Below are 17,903 nucleotides of genomic sequence, written 5' to 3'. Positions count from 1 at the left end.
ATCTCGATTTCAAAATTCTTATCCTTATTTCAAATCTCTCCATGGCCTTGTCTCTCCCTATCTCTGTGTAAGGGGAGCTTAGGGTGTGGGTTCGAATCCACACTCCCCTGGGGTTCTGTACGTGCGATTTATGAGGATGGGTAAGTAATGAGGCACCAGACACAGTGGGTAAGAGTACAAAAGGGCTAATGTTGTTTATTTAGAATAGTAAACACCAAGATAGAGGACATAAGAAGAGGTCATAAATAGCAGTAATGGCACAATCTCACTCAACAACATGAAAAATCTCGCAACAGGGAAGGGGAAAATAAGAGGTTAAAACATTCCACCCACACACAACCACACCTCCCACTTCCACCATTCTTACCAATTCCGATCCTAAATTGAGTCTGTGAGGGGGGTTTGAGCTATACTCACAATTCTATCTACTCCGGGGTTCTGGGGGCACTTATTTCAGCTCGGGGTCCCTCTGGGGTGGGTTTTACGTTGTTGGTCGCTTCGGTTTTCCTCCTCGATGTTGCCTCGGTTTCTTCTCTTTGCCTTTCGGTTGGCTCCAAAGCAAAAAGCTGCTGGAGTTAAGCACACCTTCCCCAGAGCGAGGGCCCTGTGAACAGCTGACTCAACTCCCAAAAGCTGACTCCAACGTCCAACCTCTGGTTGGTTTCCTTGCTCAGCTCAGCTGTGGGAAGTCACTGCCACTGCCTGCTGGTTTTCAGTCTCGGTGGCTTCATCTGCGGAACTGCTGCTTCTTCCCCTGGTGGAGCGAGAGCGAGAGGGAGAAAGAGCTCTCTCTAGATACAAGCTGCAAGCTCCTCAACTGCCTCCACACCCTGCTGCTTCTACACCCCCGGTGGTTCTGTAGGTCCGATAACCAATTCAGTTCTGGCCTTTTCACCCTCAAACTCAGTTGGTGGTCCATTGTGTAAATTTGGGCCGGGAGATAGCTTTGAATATTTAATCAGAAGATGTCACAGGTACAGACAGGTGTGAGGACAGGGGTATTGTTTCAGTGCACGTTGGTGCCTCAACGAATGTTACTCCATTGTAACGTCCCGGGAGTAAATTACCACAGTGATCTCCGGGTTATTGTCCACTGTCCATAATAATTAGGCAGATGATGCTCCACATTCATAATTTGAGTCATATTTTCAAACTGGGCTGGGCAGTCCCCATTGGTTGAGGATTTCCCCGCTTCAGGCCCGACTCGACCCCTGATTGGCCTGCCTGAATGCACTTTTCCCCCATTGGCCAGTGCCTCTGTCTTGCTTGTGAGCCAGACTCCACAATGTCTGTATCCGCCCACACGTTTCCCAGCCTGCCTGGTCTGTGGGTTTTGGTGGCCAAAAAATGTTCATTTAAAATGAATCGAATGATCCCATGTTAGTTTTCTTATCCATAGGGTGTTTCAATAAAATGCGGCCGTGGATTTTCGAACCTTACATCTGTAATCTCCTCCAGCCCCATAACCCCCCCCGAGATGTCTGCCCTCCTCTAATTCTGCCCTCCTGAGCATCGCCGATTATAATCGCTCAACCATTGGTGGCCGTGCCTTCTGTTGCCTGGGCTGACTGACGAGAACTAGAGGGCATAGAAACATAGAAACATAGAAAATAGGTGCAGGAGTCGGCCATTCGGCCCTTCGATCCTGCACCACCATTCAATAAGATCATGGCTGATCATTCACCTCAGTGCCCCTTTCCTGCTTTCGCTCCATACCCCTTGACCCCTTTAGCCTTAAGGGCCATAGCTAATGACCCCTTGAATATATCCAATGAACTGGCATCAACAACTCGCTATGGTAGGGAATTCCACAGGTTCACAACTCTCTGAGTGAAGAGGTTTCTCCTCATCTCAGTCCTAAATGGCTTACCCCTTATCCTTAGACGATGTTCCCTGGTTCTGGACTTCCCCAACATCGGGAACATTCTTCCTGCATCTAACCTGTCCAGTCCCGTCAGAATTTTATATGTTTCTATGAGATCCCCTCTCATCCTTTTAAACTCCAGTGAATACAGGCCCAGTCGATCCAGTCTCTCCTCATATGTCAGACCAGCCATCCCGGGAATCAGTCTGGTGAACCTTCGCTGCACTCCCTCAACAGCAAGAACGTCCTTCCTCAGATTAGGAGACCAAAACTGAACACAATATTCCAGGTGAGGCCTCACTAAGGCCCTGTACAACTGCAGTAAGACCTCCCTGCTCGTATACTCAAATCCCCTAGCTATGAAGGCCAACATACCATTTGCCTTCTTCACCGCCTGCTGAACCTGCATGCCAACTTTCAATGACTGATGTATCATGACACCCAGGTCTCGCTGCACTTCCCCTTTTCCTAATCTGTCACCATTCAGGTAATATTCTGTCTTTGCGTTTTTGCCATCAAAGTGGATAACCTCACATTTATCCACATTATACTGCATCTGCCATGCATTTGCCCACTCACCTAACCTGCCCAATTCACCTTCCAGCCTTTTAGCGTCCTCCTCACAGCTCACACCGCCACCCATCTTAGTGTCATCTGCAAACTTGGAGATATTACACTCAATTCCCGCATCCAAATCATGAATGTATATTGCAAATAGCTGGGGACACAGCACTGAACCCCACTGGTCACTGCCTGCCATTCTCAAAAGGACCCGCTTATCCCGACTCTCTGCTTCCTGTCTGCCAACCAGTTTTCTATCCACGCATAGAAACATAGAAACATAGAAAATAGGTGCAGGAATAGGCTATTCGGCCCTTGGAGCCTGCACCGTCATTCAATGAGTATATGGCTGAACATGCAACTTCAGTACCCCATTCCTGCTTTCTCGCCATACCCCTTGATCCCCCTAGTAGTAAGGACTTCATCTAACTCCTTTTTGAATATATTTAGTGAATTGGCCTCAACTACTTTCTGTGGTAGAGAATTCCACAGGTTCACCACTCTCTGGGTGAAGAAGTTCCTCCGCATCTCGGTCCTAAATGGCTTACCCCTTATCCTTAGACTGTGACCCCTGGTTCTGGACTTCCCCAACATTGGGAACATTCTTCCTGCATCTAACCTGTCTAAACCCATCAGAATTTTAAACGTTTCTATGAGATCCCCTCTCATTCTTCTGAACTCCAGTGAATACAAGCCCAGTTGATCCAGTCTTTCTTGATAGGTCAGTCCCGCCATCCCGGGAATCAGTCTGATGAACCTTCGCTGCACTCCCTCAATAGCAAGAATGTCCTTCCTCAGGTTAGGAGACCAAAACTGTACACAATACTCCAGGTGTGGCCTCACCAAGGCCCTGTGCAACTGTAGTAACACCTCCCTGCCCCTGTACTCAAATCCCCTCGCTATGAAGGCCAAACATGCCATTTGCTTTCTTAACCACCTGCTGTACCTGCATGCCAAACTTCAATGACTGATGTACCATGACACCCAGGTCTCGTTGCACTTCCCCTTTTCCTAATCTGTCACCATTCAGATAATAGTCTGTCTCTCTGTTTTTACCACCAAAGTGGATAACCTCACATTTATCCACATTATACTTCATCTGCCATGCATTTGCCCACTCACCTAACCTATCCAAGTCACTCTGCAGCCTCATAGCATCCTCCTCGCAGCTCACACTGCCACCCAACTTAGTGTCATCCGCAAATGTGGAGATACTACATTTAATCCCCTCGTCTAAATCATTAATATACAATGTAAACAGCTGCCCAGCACAGAACCTTGCGGTACCCCACTCGTCACTGCCTGCCATTCTGAAAAGTACCCATTTACTCCTACTCTTTGCTTCCTGTCTGCCAACCAGTTCTCAATCCACGTCAGCACACTACCCCCAATCCCTGTGCTTTAACTTTGCACATTAATCTCTTGTGTGGGACCTTGTCGAAAGCCTTCTGAAAGTCCAAATACACCACATCAACTGGTTCTCCCTTGTCCACTCTACTGGAAACATCTTCAAAAAATTCCAGAAGATTTGTCAAGCTTGATTTCCCTTTCACAAATCCATGCTGTCTTGGTCCTATCATGTCACCTCTTTCCAAATGCGCTGCTATGACATCCTTAATAATTGATTCCATCATTTTACCCACTACCGATGTCAGGCTGACTGGTCTATAATTCCCTGTTTTCTCTTTCCCTCCTTTTTTAAAAAGTGAGGTTACATTGGCTACCCTCCAATCCATAGGAACTGATCCAGAGTCTATGGAATGTTGGAAAATGACTGTCAATGCATCCTCTATTTCCAAGGCCTGCTCCTTAAGTACTCTGGGATGCAGTCCATCAGGCCCTGGGGAATTATCGGCCTTCCATCCCATCAATTTCCCCAACACAATTTCCCGACTAATAAGGATTTCCCTCAGTTCCTCCTTCTTACTAGACCATCTGACCCCTTTTATATCCGGAAGGTTGTTTGTGTCCTCCTTAGTGAATACCGAACCAAAGTACTTGTTCAATTGGTCTGCCATTTCTTTGTTCCGCGTTATGACTTCCCCTGATTCTGACTGCAGGGGACCTACGTTTGTCTTTACGAACCTTTTTCTCTTTACATATCTATAGAAACTTTTGCAGTCCGTCTTAATGTTCCCTGCAAGCTTCCTCTCGTACTCTATTTTCCCTGCCCTAATCAAACCCTTTGTCCTCCTCTGCTAAGTTCTAAATTTTTCCCAATCCCCGGGTTCACTGCTATTTCTGGACAATTTGTATGCCACTTCCTTGGCTTTAATACTAGCCCTGATTTCCCTTGATAGCCACGGTTGAGCCACCTTCCCTTTTTTATTTTTACGCCAGACAGGGATGTACAATTGTTGTAGTTCATCCATGCGGTCTCTAAATGTCTGCCATTGCCCATCCACAGTCAACACCTTAAGTATCATTCGCCAATCTATCCTAGCCAATTCACGCCTCATACCTTCAAAGTTACCCTTCTTTAAGTTCTGGACCATGGTCTCTGAATTAACCGTTTCATTCTCCATCCTAATGTAGAATTCCACCATATTATGCTCACTCTTACCCAAGGGGCCTCGCACAATGAGATTGCTAATTAATCCTCTCTCATTACACATCACCCAGTCTAAGATGGCCTCCCCCCTAGTTGGTTCTTCGACATATTGGTCTAAAAAACCATCCCTTATGCACTCCAGGAAATCCTCCTCCACCGTATTGCTTCCAGTTTGGTTAGCCCAATCTATGTGCATATTAAAGTCACCCATGATAACTGCTGCACCTTTATTGCATGCACCCCTAATTTCCTATTTAATGCCCTCCCCAACATCACTACTACTGTTTGGAGGTCTGTACTCAACTCCCACTAACGTTTTTTGCCCTTTGGTGTTCTGCAGCTCTACCCAGATAGATTCCACATCATCCAAGCTAATGTCCTTCCTAACTATTGCATTAATCTCCTCTTTAACCAGCAATGCTACCCCACCTCCTTTTCCTTTTATTCTATCCTTCCTGAATGTTGAATACCCATGGATGTTGAGTTCCCAGCCCTGATCATCCTGGAGCCACGTCTCTGTAATCCCAATCACATCATATCTGTTAACATGTATTTGCACAGTTAATTCATCCACCTTATTATGGATACTCCTTGCATTAAGACACAAAGCCTTCAGGCTTGTTTTTTTAACACCCTTTGTCCTTTTAGAATTATGATGTAATGTGGCCCTTTTTGTTTCTTGCCTTTGTTTACTCGGCCTTCCACTATTGCTTGATCTTAGAATAAGGGGCCGCCCATTTAAAACAGAGATGAGAAGAAATTTCTTCTCTCAGAGGGTTGTAAGTCTGTGGAATTCTCTGCCTCAGAGAGCTGTGGAAGCTGGGACATTGAATAAATTTAAGCCAGAAATAGACAGTTTCTTAAATGATAAGGGGATAAGGTATTATGGGGAGTGGACGAGGAAGTGGAGCTGAGTCCATGATCAGATCAGCCATGATCTTATTGAATAGCGGAGCCGGCTCGAGGGGTCGTATAGCCTACTCCTGTTCCTATTTCTTATGTTCTTATGTTCATTTTCCCAGGAACTGACGCCCCCTCACCTCGATAATTAGCTGCAATTGCACAGAATTACATATATCAATGGAAGTCTTTCTTTGTAGCAGAGAAGTCTGGAGTAAAACAAATATCGAATGGCTTCACAATGCAGAGTGGGAGGTAGCTTTGATCATCCTTCCCGAAGGCAAGTTTTGTTTGTGCAGATTGAACTGTGCCTCTAGCAGAGTGATTATCCACTGGGGTTCTCCATTGGGAAATATATAATTCAAAAGCAGTTGCTGCAGGCCAAGCAGACCCAAGCCACCTTTCCATTTCTAAGTCTCAATTCATTAATAAAATTGAATAAAACTTATTTATTTTAATAATTATTCTGCAATGTAAAATTTAATCCAGAGTCAATTCTTTCACATCACCAGAGATAATTCCCAATTTTCTGAAATCGCAGAGCCAATTTATTGCAGTAGCCAGGTTATTGCCGTTCCTATTCGGAGAAGCATCTTCAGGTACTTTCACCAGTTTCTTCACACTATTATTGGGTAGGAGATTCTTGTCCCATGAGAGTTTTCATAACTTTACAATTCCCATTTGAAAGTTACTATTGAATCTGCTTCCAACGCCCTTTCAGGCAGTGAATTCCAGATCACAACAACTCGCCAAGGAAAAGATTTCTTCTCATCTCCCCCCTGGTTACAACATGGAAGGAGGCCATTTCGACCCATCGTGTCCACGCCAGCCGACCAAGAGCTATCCAGCCTAATCCCACTTTCCAGCTCTTGGTCCGTAGCCCTGTAGGTTACGGCATTTCAAGTGCACATCCAAATACTTTTAAAATGTGGGTGAGGGTTTTGCCTCTACCACCCTTTCAGGCGGTGAGTTCCAGACCCCCACCACCCTCTGGGTGAAAATATTTCTCCTCAAATCTCCTCTAAACCTTCTACCAATTACTTTAAATCTATGCCTCCTGGTTATTGACCTGCCTGCTAAGGGAAACACGTCCTTCCTATCCACTCTATCTAGGCCACTCATAATTTTATACACCTCAATTAGGCTTCCCCTCAGCCTCCTCTGTTCCAAAGAAAACAAATCCAGCCTATCCAATTTTTCCTCGTAACTAAAATTCTCCAGTCCTGGCAACATTCTTGTAAATCTTCACTGTACCCTCTCTAGCGCAATCACATCTTTTATGTAATATGGCGACCAGAACTGCATGCAGTACTCCAGATGTGATCTAACTAGTGTTTTATACAGTTCAAGCATAACCTCCCTGCTCTTGTATTCTATGGATAATTGGTTCTTTTGCCAATTATCTTAGGTCTGTGTCCTCTGGTTACCAACCCTCCTGCCAGTGGAAGCAGTTTCTCCTTATTTACTCTATCAAAACCCATCATAGTTTTGAATACCTCTATTGAATCTGCCCCTAATGAGAACAATCGTAGATTCTCTAGTTTCTCCAGGTAACTGAAGTTCCTCACCCCCTGGTACCTTTTTATTAATCATTTTTGAAGTGTAGTCACTGTTGTTATGAAGGCAAATGCATATTACATAGAATATACAGCACAGAAACAGGCCATTCGGCCCAACCAGTCCAAGTTGCTTTTATGCTCCACTCGAGCCTCCTCCCATCTTTCCTCGTCTCAATCTATCCGCATAACCCTGCATTCCCTTCTCCCTCATACGCTTGTCCAGCCTTCCCTTTAAATGCATCGATACTATTCACTTCAACCACTCCCTGTGGTAGCAAGTTCCACATTCTCACCACTCTCTGGGTAAAGAGCTTTCTTCTGAATTCCCTATTGGATTTCTTGGTGACTATCTTATATTGATGGCCTCTAGTTATGCTCTTCCCCACAAGTGGAAACACTCTCTCTGTATCCACTCTATCAAAACCTGTCAATTTTAAAGACCTCTTTAGGTCACCCCTCAGCCTTCTCGTTTCAAGAGGCAAGTGACCCAGCCTGTTCATCCTTTCCTGATAGGTATAACTTTGCAGTTCTGGTATCATTTTTGGACCTTGTCCAGTGCCTCAAAATCCTTTTTATAATATGACGAGCAGATGTATACACAGTACTCCAAGTGTGATCTAACCAAGGTTCAATATAAATTTTGCATAACGTCTCTACTTTTCAATTCTATCCCTCCAGAAATGAACTCTCGTGCTTAGTTTACTTTTTAATGGCCATATTAATCTGTGTCACTACTTTTAGTGATTTGTATATCTGTATTCCCTGATCCCTTTGCTCCTCTACACCATTTAGATTCTTATTTTTCAAGTAATATGTGACTTCCTTATTTCCTACTTGCGTGCATTGAAATTCATTTACCAACTCACAGCAAAGGAACTTTGCAAAAAAGGCATGTAAATTAAGATGAGCATTTAGGCACAATAGTCCTTTCAGTGATTTTACCGCTGATGAATGGGTTCTGATCCTTAGCTGAAAACTACCATGCTGTAAGTTTGAAGTTAAAAGAACATGAGTTCCGTGGCCAAGCAATCTTCGATTAATTCAAATTGATACTGTGTGGAGAAAAAGACCTTACAGTTATGAATTGTCAACGTCATGCTTTGCAAACAAGTAAATGTGTATTTTGAACAGCTCCCTTTGTTCAATTAGGAACTTGTTAGGAGCTGGCCAGCCTCCCACCTTCCACTCTCCATAAAATTGAGCTTATCCAAAACTCAGCTGCCTGTGTCTTAACTCGCACCAAGTCCCGCTCACCCATCATCCCCTGTGCTCACTGATTTACATTGGCTCCCGGTTGAGCAACGCCTCGATTTTAAAATTCTCATCCTTGTTTTCGAATCCCTCCACGGCCTCGCCCCTCCCGATCTCTGTAATCTCCTCCAGCCCCACAACCCCCCCGAGATGACTGCGCTCCTCTAATTCTGACCACTTGCGCATCCCTGATTTTAATCGCTCCACCATTGTCGGCCGTGCCTTCAGCTGCCGAGGCCCTAAGCTCTGGAACTCCCTCCCTAAACCTCTCCGCCTCTCCACCTCTCCATCCTCCTTCAAGATGCTCCTTAAAACCTACCTCTTTGACAAAGCTGTTGGTGATCTGCCACAAAGGCTCCTTATGTGGCTCATTGTCAAGTTGTGTTTGATAGCGCTCCTGTGAAGCACCTTGGGCCGTTTTACTAAGTAAAAGGGGCTGCTATATAAATGCAAGTTGTTGTTGTTGGCGATTTTATAGCTACATGATCTTGGGATTGTTTAACTCAATTTTTCTTTGCCAAGTTCTTTGCTCTCCTTGAGTGCCAATGTCAGAACTGTGCTCTCTGCAGCTCAATCTAACATTTCTATAAAATTCTTTTATCTGCGATTTCAAAGCTAACCTGTACATTTTGATGTGTTTGTTACTAATATTTCATTGCAAAATTTTAGGCCATAATGGAATAAGTTCCGGGATAGGCCACAGATGCGAACACTATAGATGGGTTAAAGAGGCGACCATGTTGTCTTCTAGGATTGAGAGTGGATTGGTTCTCAGGAGATGAATGATGCTGACAAATGCACATTATTGCCCACCTCTAAGAAGAAGAACAACCTGCATTAATATTGCTTCCTTCATGCAGTTAAGTGCCCCAAGGAGCTTCACAGGAGCCTAATCAGGCAAAAACTGACACCAAATCTGAGAACTGATATTAAGCGGGGGGCGCAATTAAAAGCTACATCAAAGAGATAGGTTTTAAGGAGGGTTTTAAAGGAGGGGAGGTTTAGGGTGGGTTTTCCGGAGTTTAGGGTCTGGACAGCTGAACGCACGGCTGCCAGTGGTGGAAGAAGGGAGTGGGGAATTCACAAGGCTAGATTGCAGAATTTTTGTAAAGAAAGAAGGACTTGGATTTATATCGTGCCATTCAGGACCACCGAGGTCTCAAAGCTCTTTGCAGACTTTTGGAGTGTGGGACTGTTGTAATAAGCTCCCACAAAACAGCAATGTGATAATGACAAGATAATCTGTTTTTTGGTTATGTTGATTGAGGGCTAAATATTGGCCAGGACACCGAGGATAACTCCACTGCTCTTCGATTGAAATAGTGGCAAAGGATCTTTTATGTCCACCTGAGAGAACAGACAGGGCATCGGTTTAACACCTCATCCAAAAGACAGCACTTCCAACAGTGCATGCTCTTCTGCATTAGAGTGTCAGCCGAGATTTGTTGTGTTAAAGGACCTGGAGTGGGACGTGAACCTACAACCTTCTGGCTCAGAGGCAAGTGTACTATCCACTGAGCCATCACCAACAGAGGGCTGGAGGAGGTTACAGCGATAGGTAGGAGCGAGGCCATGGAGGAATTTGAACATGAGGATGAGAATTTAAACTTGAACGACCAGAAGCCAATGTCAGCCAGCATGCATGATGTGATGGGTTAGCAGGATTTGGTGTGGGTGAGGAAATGGGCAGCAGAGCTTTGGATGACAGAGCCATGGGTGAGGGTTTCGGCAACAGATAGGCTGATGCAGGGGTGGAGACACGCAATGTAAGTAGGTGGTCTCTGTGATGGAGAGCTCAGGGTCAAATAGGATATATAGTTAAATAAAAAGGAGAAGAGTGGCTAAAGTAAATGTTGGTCCCTTAGAGGACGAGACCGGGGAATTAGTAATGGGGAACATGGAGATGGCAGAAACTCCAAACAAATATTTTGTATCAGTCATTACGGTAGAGGACACTAACAATATTCCAACAGTGGATAGTCAAGGGTCTATAGGGGAGGAGGAACTAAACACAATCACAATCACTAAGGAGGTGGTACTCAGTAAGATAATGGGACTAAAGGCAGATAAATCCCCTGGACCTGATGGTTTGCATCCTAGGGTTTTAAGAGAAGTAACGGCAGAGATTGTGGATGCATTGGTTGTAATTTACCAAAATTTCCTGGATTCTGGGGAGGTCCCAGCAGATTGGAAAAGTGCAAATGTAACGCCCCTATTTAAAAAAGGAGGCAGACAAAAAGCAGGAAACTATAGACCAGTTAGCCTAACATCTGTGGTTGGGAAAATGTTGGAGTCCATTATTAAAGAAGCAGTAGCAGAACATTTGGAAAAGCAAAATTCGGTCAGGCAGAGTCAGCATGGATTTATGAAGGGGAAGTCATGTTTGACAAATTTGCTGGAATTCTTTGAGGATGTAACGAACAGGGTGGATAAAGGGGAACCAGTGAATGTGGTATATTTGGACTTCCAGAAGACATTTGACAAGATGCCACATAAAAGGTTACTGCACAAGATAAAAGTTCACAAGGTTGGGGGTAATATATTAGCACTGATAGAGGATTGGCTAACTAACAGAAAACAGTGAGTTGGGATAAATGCTTCATTCTCTAGTTGGCAATCAGTAACTAGTGGGGTGCCACAGGGATCAGTGCTGGGACCCCAACTAGTTACAATCTATATTAACGACATGGAAGAAGGGCTGAGTGTAATGTAGCTAAGTTTGCTGACGATACAAAGATGGGAGGAAATGCAATGTGTGAGGAGGACACAAAAAATCTGCAAAAGGCCATAGACAAGCTAAGTGAGTGGGCAGACATTTGGCAGATGGAGAATAATGTTGGAAAGTGTGAGGTCATGGATTTCGGCAGAAATAAAATCAAAGAGCAAATTATTATTTAAATGGAGAAAGATTGCAATGTGCCGCAGTACAGCAGGACCCTGGGGGTACTTGTACATGAAACACAAAAGGTTAGCATACAGGTACAGCAATGATCAGGAAGCCAATGGAATCTTGGCCTTTATTGAAATAGGGATGGAGTATAAAAGCAGGGAAGTCTTGCTGCAGCTATACAGGGTATTGGTGAGGCCACACCTGGAATACTGTGTGCAATTTTGGTGTCCATATTTACGAAAGGATATACTTGCTTTGGAGGCCATTCAGTGAAGGTTCACTAAGTTGATTCCGGAGATGAGGGGGTTGACTTATGAGGAAAGGTTGAGTAGGTTGGGCCTCTACTCATTGGAATTCAGAAGAATGAGAGGTAATCTTATCGAAATGTATAAGATTATGAGGGGGCTTGACAAGGTGGATGCAGAGAGGATGTTCCCACTGATGGGGGAGACTAGAACTAGAGGGAATGATCTTAGAATAAGAGGCCGCCCATTTAACACTAAGATGAGGAGAAATTTCTTCTCTCAGAGCATTGTAAATCTGTGGAATTCACTGCTTCAGAGAGCTGTGGAAGCTGGGACATTGAATAAATTTAAGCCAGAAATAGACAGTTTCTTAAATGATAGGGGTTATGGGAACGGGCGGGGAAGTGGAGCTGAGTCCATGATCAGATCAGCCATGATCTTATTGAATGGCGGGGCGGGCTTGAGGGGCCATATGGCCTACTTCTGCTCCTATCTCTTATGTTCTTATGTTCTTATGTAGGATGCTAGGGTTGTGAGACATGCTGAGAGGGCCATTTAATTGATGGCTAAAGTATGGAGTTTGTGGAGGGGGGTGGGGGCATGTTTTATTGGTCAATGTTTAACTAGAGCAACTGGAAGACTGGTTATCGAACAAGTAGGCTGAAACCAAAGAGACAGTGGAAGGGATTGAGAGAAGTTGTAGAGCTGAGTACCATCAGTGTACGTGTGGAATTTGATGCCTTGTTTTCGGATGAGGTTACCAAGGGCCAACATGTAGATAAAGAACAGAGGAGGCAAAACTTGGAGAGGTAAGGCTGGAGGGCAGTCCCACTGAGCTGGACAATGAAGGAGAGGCATTGGAGGAGGATGGTACGGTACCTCTGATGTGTTTAGTTCCCTTGGTACAACAATAGTTGATGGATTTGTCCAGAGTCTCTTGTGCGCTGTTTTCATGTGTCAGCCGTGGCTCAGTGCCTCGGAGTCAGAAGGTTGTGGGTTCAAGTCCCACTCCAGGAACTTGAGCACATAAATCTAGGCTGACATTCCAGTGCAGTGCTGAGGGAGTGCTGCAATGTCAGAAGTGCCACCTTCCAGATGAGATATTAAATCGAGATGTCGTCTGCTCTCTCAGGCCGACTGTTTACAACCACGGCAGTATTTCAAAGAAGAGCAGGGGAGTTATCCCAGCTGTCCTGGCCAATATTTATCCCTCAATCAACATCACAAAAACAGATTATCTGGTCATTATCACATTGCTTTTTGTGGGAGTTTTCTGTGCACAAATTGGTGCCATGCTTCCCACATTACAACAGTGACTACACTTTGAAAGTACTTCATTGGCTGTAAAGTGCTTTGAGACGTCTGGTGGTTGTGAAAAGTGCTATATAAATCCAAGTCTTTTTTTCTTTCAGTTGTCAACTAGTTTATTATTTAACTGAGCTATTGACTGCACCAAATTAAGGCACAGAACAATATTGCCCAAACATACCTCACAGTATGCAAACCAGAAGAATGAAACCCCCAGGGATACTATTTGATTTAGGACTCTTTCAACACAGTTCCTAGCGGATGTGAATCCATAACATAAAGTGTTTTGCATTCAACACTGTTGACATGAATTTGGTAGTTTTATTCAGAGAGGTCATTGAATGTCAAGCACAGGAAATTAAAATTCCACATCGGCAATTGGAAAGCTCTTCTGAGATTATAGGTGAGGGTACATTATTGCAGAGGGACTTATACCCAGGTGCCACTTAAGGATATTTTAAATTAAATATCAGATGAAAGGCTATGCAAATGGATAAAAATGACCAAACCTGCGAGCTCTACCTCCTAGAAGGACAAGGGCAGCAGGCGCAAGAGAACACCATCACCTGCAAGTTCCCCTCCAAGTCACACACAACCATGACTTGGAAATATATCGCCGTTCTTCCATCGTTGTCCTGGAACTCCCTCCCTAACAGCACTGAGGGAGTTACTTCACCACACGGACTGCAGCGGTTCAAGAAGGTGGCTCACTACCACGTTCTCAAGGGCAATTAGGTATGGGCAATAAATGCCGGCCTTTCCAGCGACGCCCACATCCCATGAATGAATAAAAAAATTAAAACATTTAATGCCCCATGTCCCCCCCAGCTAGGAAGAGATAGAAAAATCAACCATTATTTCTGGTTCTGATCAATATTCGTTGATCCCTACAGGAAAATGCCTGCGTGTGCACATTTATTTTATTCATTCTTGGGATGTGGCCGCAACAGGGCACAGAAGGATGCCATTTGGCCCATTGTGCCTGTGCAAGCTGTTTGAAAGAGCGATCCCACAGGCAGGTGAAATACAGCAGAAACATAGAAACATAGAAAATAGGTGCAGGAGTAGGCCTTTAGGCCCTTCGAGCCTGCACCACCATTCAATATGATCGTGGCTGATCATTTTTGCAACTTTAGTACCCGATTCCTGCTTTCTCTCCATACCCCTTGATCCCTTTAGCCGTAACGGCCACATCTAACTTCCTTTTGAATACATCTAACGAACTGGCCTCAACAACTTTCTGTGGTAGAGAATCCACAGGTTCACAATTCTCTGAGTGAAGAAGTTTCTCCTCATCTCAGTCCTAAATGGCTTACTCCTTACCCTTAGACTGTGACCCCTGGTTCTGCACTTCCCCAACATCGGGAACATTCTTCCTGCATCTAACCTGTCCAGTCCCGTCAGAATTTTGATGTTTCTATGCGATCCCCTCTCATTCTTCTAAGTTCCAGTGAATATAAGCCTAGTCGATCCAGTCTTTCTTCATACGTCACAGCTAGATTGTGAAATGAGCTCATTGACCAGATATCAAAACAGTAATTCCTGGAAATCTCAGCCGGTCAGGAGAAAGAAAGAAACAGATTTAATGTTTCAGGTTGATGACCTTTCGGCAGAACTGGAAAAAGGTTTTGTAACAGGTTTTAAGCAAGTGCAGGGGCAGGGAAAGAGGGGAAGGGAGGAAAGGACAAAAGGGAAGGTCTGTGATCGTGTGGAAGGCAGGAGAGATTAAATGACAAAAGGGATGATGGTGCGAGGCAAAAGGAGATGATAATGGGACAAGTAAAGAAACAAACGATGGGTCAAGAGGATGTGTAAATGACAAAAGCAGAATCATTACCAGCGGTTGCTGTCTGAAAAACAGGAGCAGAGGTTATGGTCTGAAATTGTTGAACTCGATGTTGAGTCCAGAAGGCTGTAAAGTGCCTAATCGAAAGATGAGGTGCTGTTCCTGGAGCTTGCATTGAGCTTCATCGGAACAGTGTCGGAGGCCGAGGACAGAGAGATCAGAGTGGGAGTGAGACAGAAAATTAAAATGACAGGCGACCGGAAGCTCAGGGTTAAGTTTGCAGACTGTTCTGCAAAGCAATCGCCCAATCTGCATTTGGTCTCCCCAATGTAGAGGAGACCGTATCGTGAGCAGTGAATACAGTATACTAAATTGAAAGAAGTACAAGTAAATTGTTGTTTCACCTGGAAGGTTGTGAGTTTATAAGACTCGAAAACCTCACTTTTGATAATCAGTAATAACTTTCAAAAGTAACTTCTGTATAAAGCACCCAGTGTAAGGCCCAGGAAATCGAACTCTTTGATTAACCTTTTTAAACATTCTGTATAAATGTCAAACACTAAAGCTGTAAATACTGCCCTCCAATCATCAAGATCCACGGTGCGGCCCTGGACAACGTGAACCATTTCCCATATCTCGGGAGTCTCTTATCAACAAAGGCAGACATTGATGCAGAGATTCAGCATCGCCTCCAGTGCACCAGCGCAGCCTTCGGCTGCCTGAGGGGAACAAAGAAATGGCAGACCAATTGAACAAGTACTTTGGTTCGGTATTCACTAAGGAGGACACAAACAACCTTCCAGATATAAAAGGGGTCAGAGGGTCTAGTAAGGAGGAGGAACTGAGGGAAATCTTTATTAGTCGGGAAATTGTGTTGGGGAAATTGATGGGATTGAAGGCCGATAAATCCCCAGGGCCTGATGGACTGCATCCCAGAGTACTTAAGGAGGTGGCCTTGGAAATAGCGGATGCATTGGCAGTCATTTTCCAACATTCCATTGACTCTGGATCAGTTCCTATTGAGTGGAGGGTAGCCAATGTAACCCCACTTTTTAAAAAAGGAGGAAGAGAGAAAACAGGGAATTATAGACCGGTCAGCCTGACCTCAGTAGTGGGTAAAATGATGGAATCAATTATTAAGGATGTCATAGCAGCGCATTTGGAAAGAGGTGACATGATAGGTCCAAGTCAGCATGGATTTGTGAAAGGGAAATCATGCTTGACAAATCTTCTGGAATTTTTTGAGGATGTTTCCAGTAAAGTGGACAAAGGAGAACCAGTTGATGTGGTGTATTTGGACTTTCAGAAGGCTTTCGACAAGGTCCCACACAAGAGATTAATGTGCAAAGTTAAAGCACATGGGATTGGGGGTAGTGTGCTGACGTGGATTGAGAACTGGTTGGCAGACAGGAAGCAAAGAGTAGGAGTAAATGGGGACTTTTCAGAATGGCAGGCAGTGACTAGTGGGGTACCGCAAGGTTCTGTGCTGGAGCCCCAGCTGTTTACATTGTACATTAATGATTTAGACGAGGGGATTAAATGTAGTATCTCCAAATTTGCGGATGACACTAAGTTGGGTGGCAGTGTGAGCTGCGAGGAGGATGCTATGAGGCTGCAGAGTGACTTGGATAGGTTAGGTGAGTGGGCAAATGAATGGCAGATGAAGTATAATGTGGATAAATGTGAGGTTATCCACTTTGGTGGTAAAAACAGAGAGACAGACTATTATCTGAATGGTGACAGATTAGGAAAAGGGAAGGTGCAACGAGACCTGGGTGTCATGGTACATCAGTCATTGAATGTTGGCATGCAGATACAGCAGGCGGTTAAGAAAGCAAATGGCATGTTGGCCTTCATAGCGAGGGCATTTGAGTGCAGGGGCATGGAGGTGTTGCTACAGTTGTACAGGGCCTTGGTGAGGCCACACCTGGAGTATTGTGTACAGTTTTGGTCTCCTAACTTGAGGAAGGACATTCTTGCTATTGAGGGAGTGCAGCGAAGATTCACCAGACTGATTCCCGGGATGGTGGGACTGACCTATCAAGAAAGACTGGATCAACTGGGCTTGTATTCACTGGAGTTCAGAAGAATGAGAGGGGACCTCATAGAAACGTTTAAAATTCTGACGGGGTTAGACAGGTTAGATGCAGGAAGAATGTTCCCAATGTTGGGGAAGTCCAGAACCAGGGGTCACAGTCTAAGGATAAGGGGTAAGCCATTTAGGACCGAGATGAGGAGAAACTTCTTCACCCAGAGAGTGGTGAACCTGTGGAATTCTCTACCATAGAAAGTAGTTGAGGCCAATTCACTAACTATATTCAAAAGGGAGTTAGATGAAGTCCTTACTACTAGGGGGATCAAGGGGTATGGCGAGAAAGCAGGAAGGGGTTACTGAAGTTTCATGTTCAGCCATGAACTCATTGAATGGCGGTGCAGGCTATAAGGGCTGATTGGCCTGCTCCTGCACCTATTTTCTTTGAAAAGAGTGTTTGAAGACCAGGCCCTCAAATCTACCACCAAGCTCATGGTCTACAGGGCTGTAGTAATACCCGCCCTCCTGTATGGATCAGAGGCATGGACGATGTACAGAAGACACCTCAAGTCGCTGGAGATATATCACCAACGATGTCTCCGCAAGATCCTGCAAATCCCCTGGGAGGACAGGTGCACCAACATCAGTGTCCTCGACCAGGCTAACATCCCCAGTGTGGAAGCACTGACCACACTTGATCAGCTTCGCTGGGCAGGCCACATAGTTCGCATGCCAGATACGAGACTCCCTAAGCAAATGCTTTATGCGGAGCTCCTTCGTGGTAAGTGAGCCAAAGGAGGACAGAGGAAACGTTATAAAAGACACTCTCAAAGCCTCGCTGGTAAAGTGCGACATCACCACTGACACCTGGGAGACTCTGGCCGCAGACCGCCCGAGGTGGAGAAAGTCCATCCGGGAGGGCGTCGAGCTCTTCGAGTCTCGACGCAAGGGGCATG

This window comes from Pristiophorus japonicus, chromosome 9 (genome assembly GCF_044704955.1).
Source record: "Pristiophorus japonicus isolate sPriJap1 chromosome 9, sPriJap1.hap1, whole genome shotgun sequence".
Classification (NCBI taxonomy): Eukaryota; Metazoa; Chordata; class Chondrichthyes; family Pristiophoridae; genus Pristiophorus; species Pristiophorus japonicus.
The sequence above is the reverse complement of the archived record's forward strand: the minus strand, read 5'-3'. Positions refer to the sequence as shown.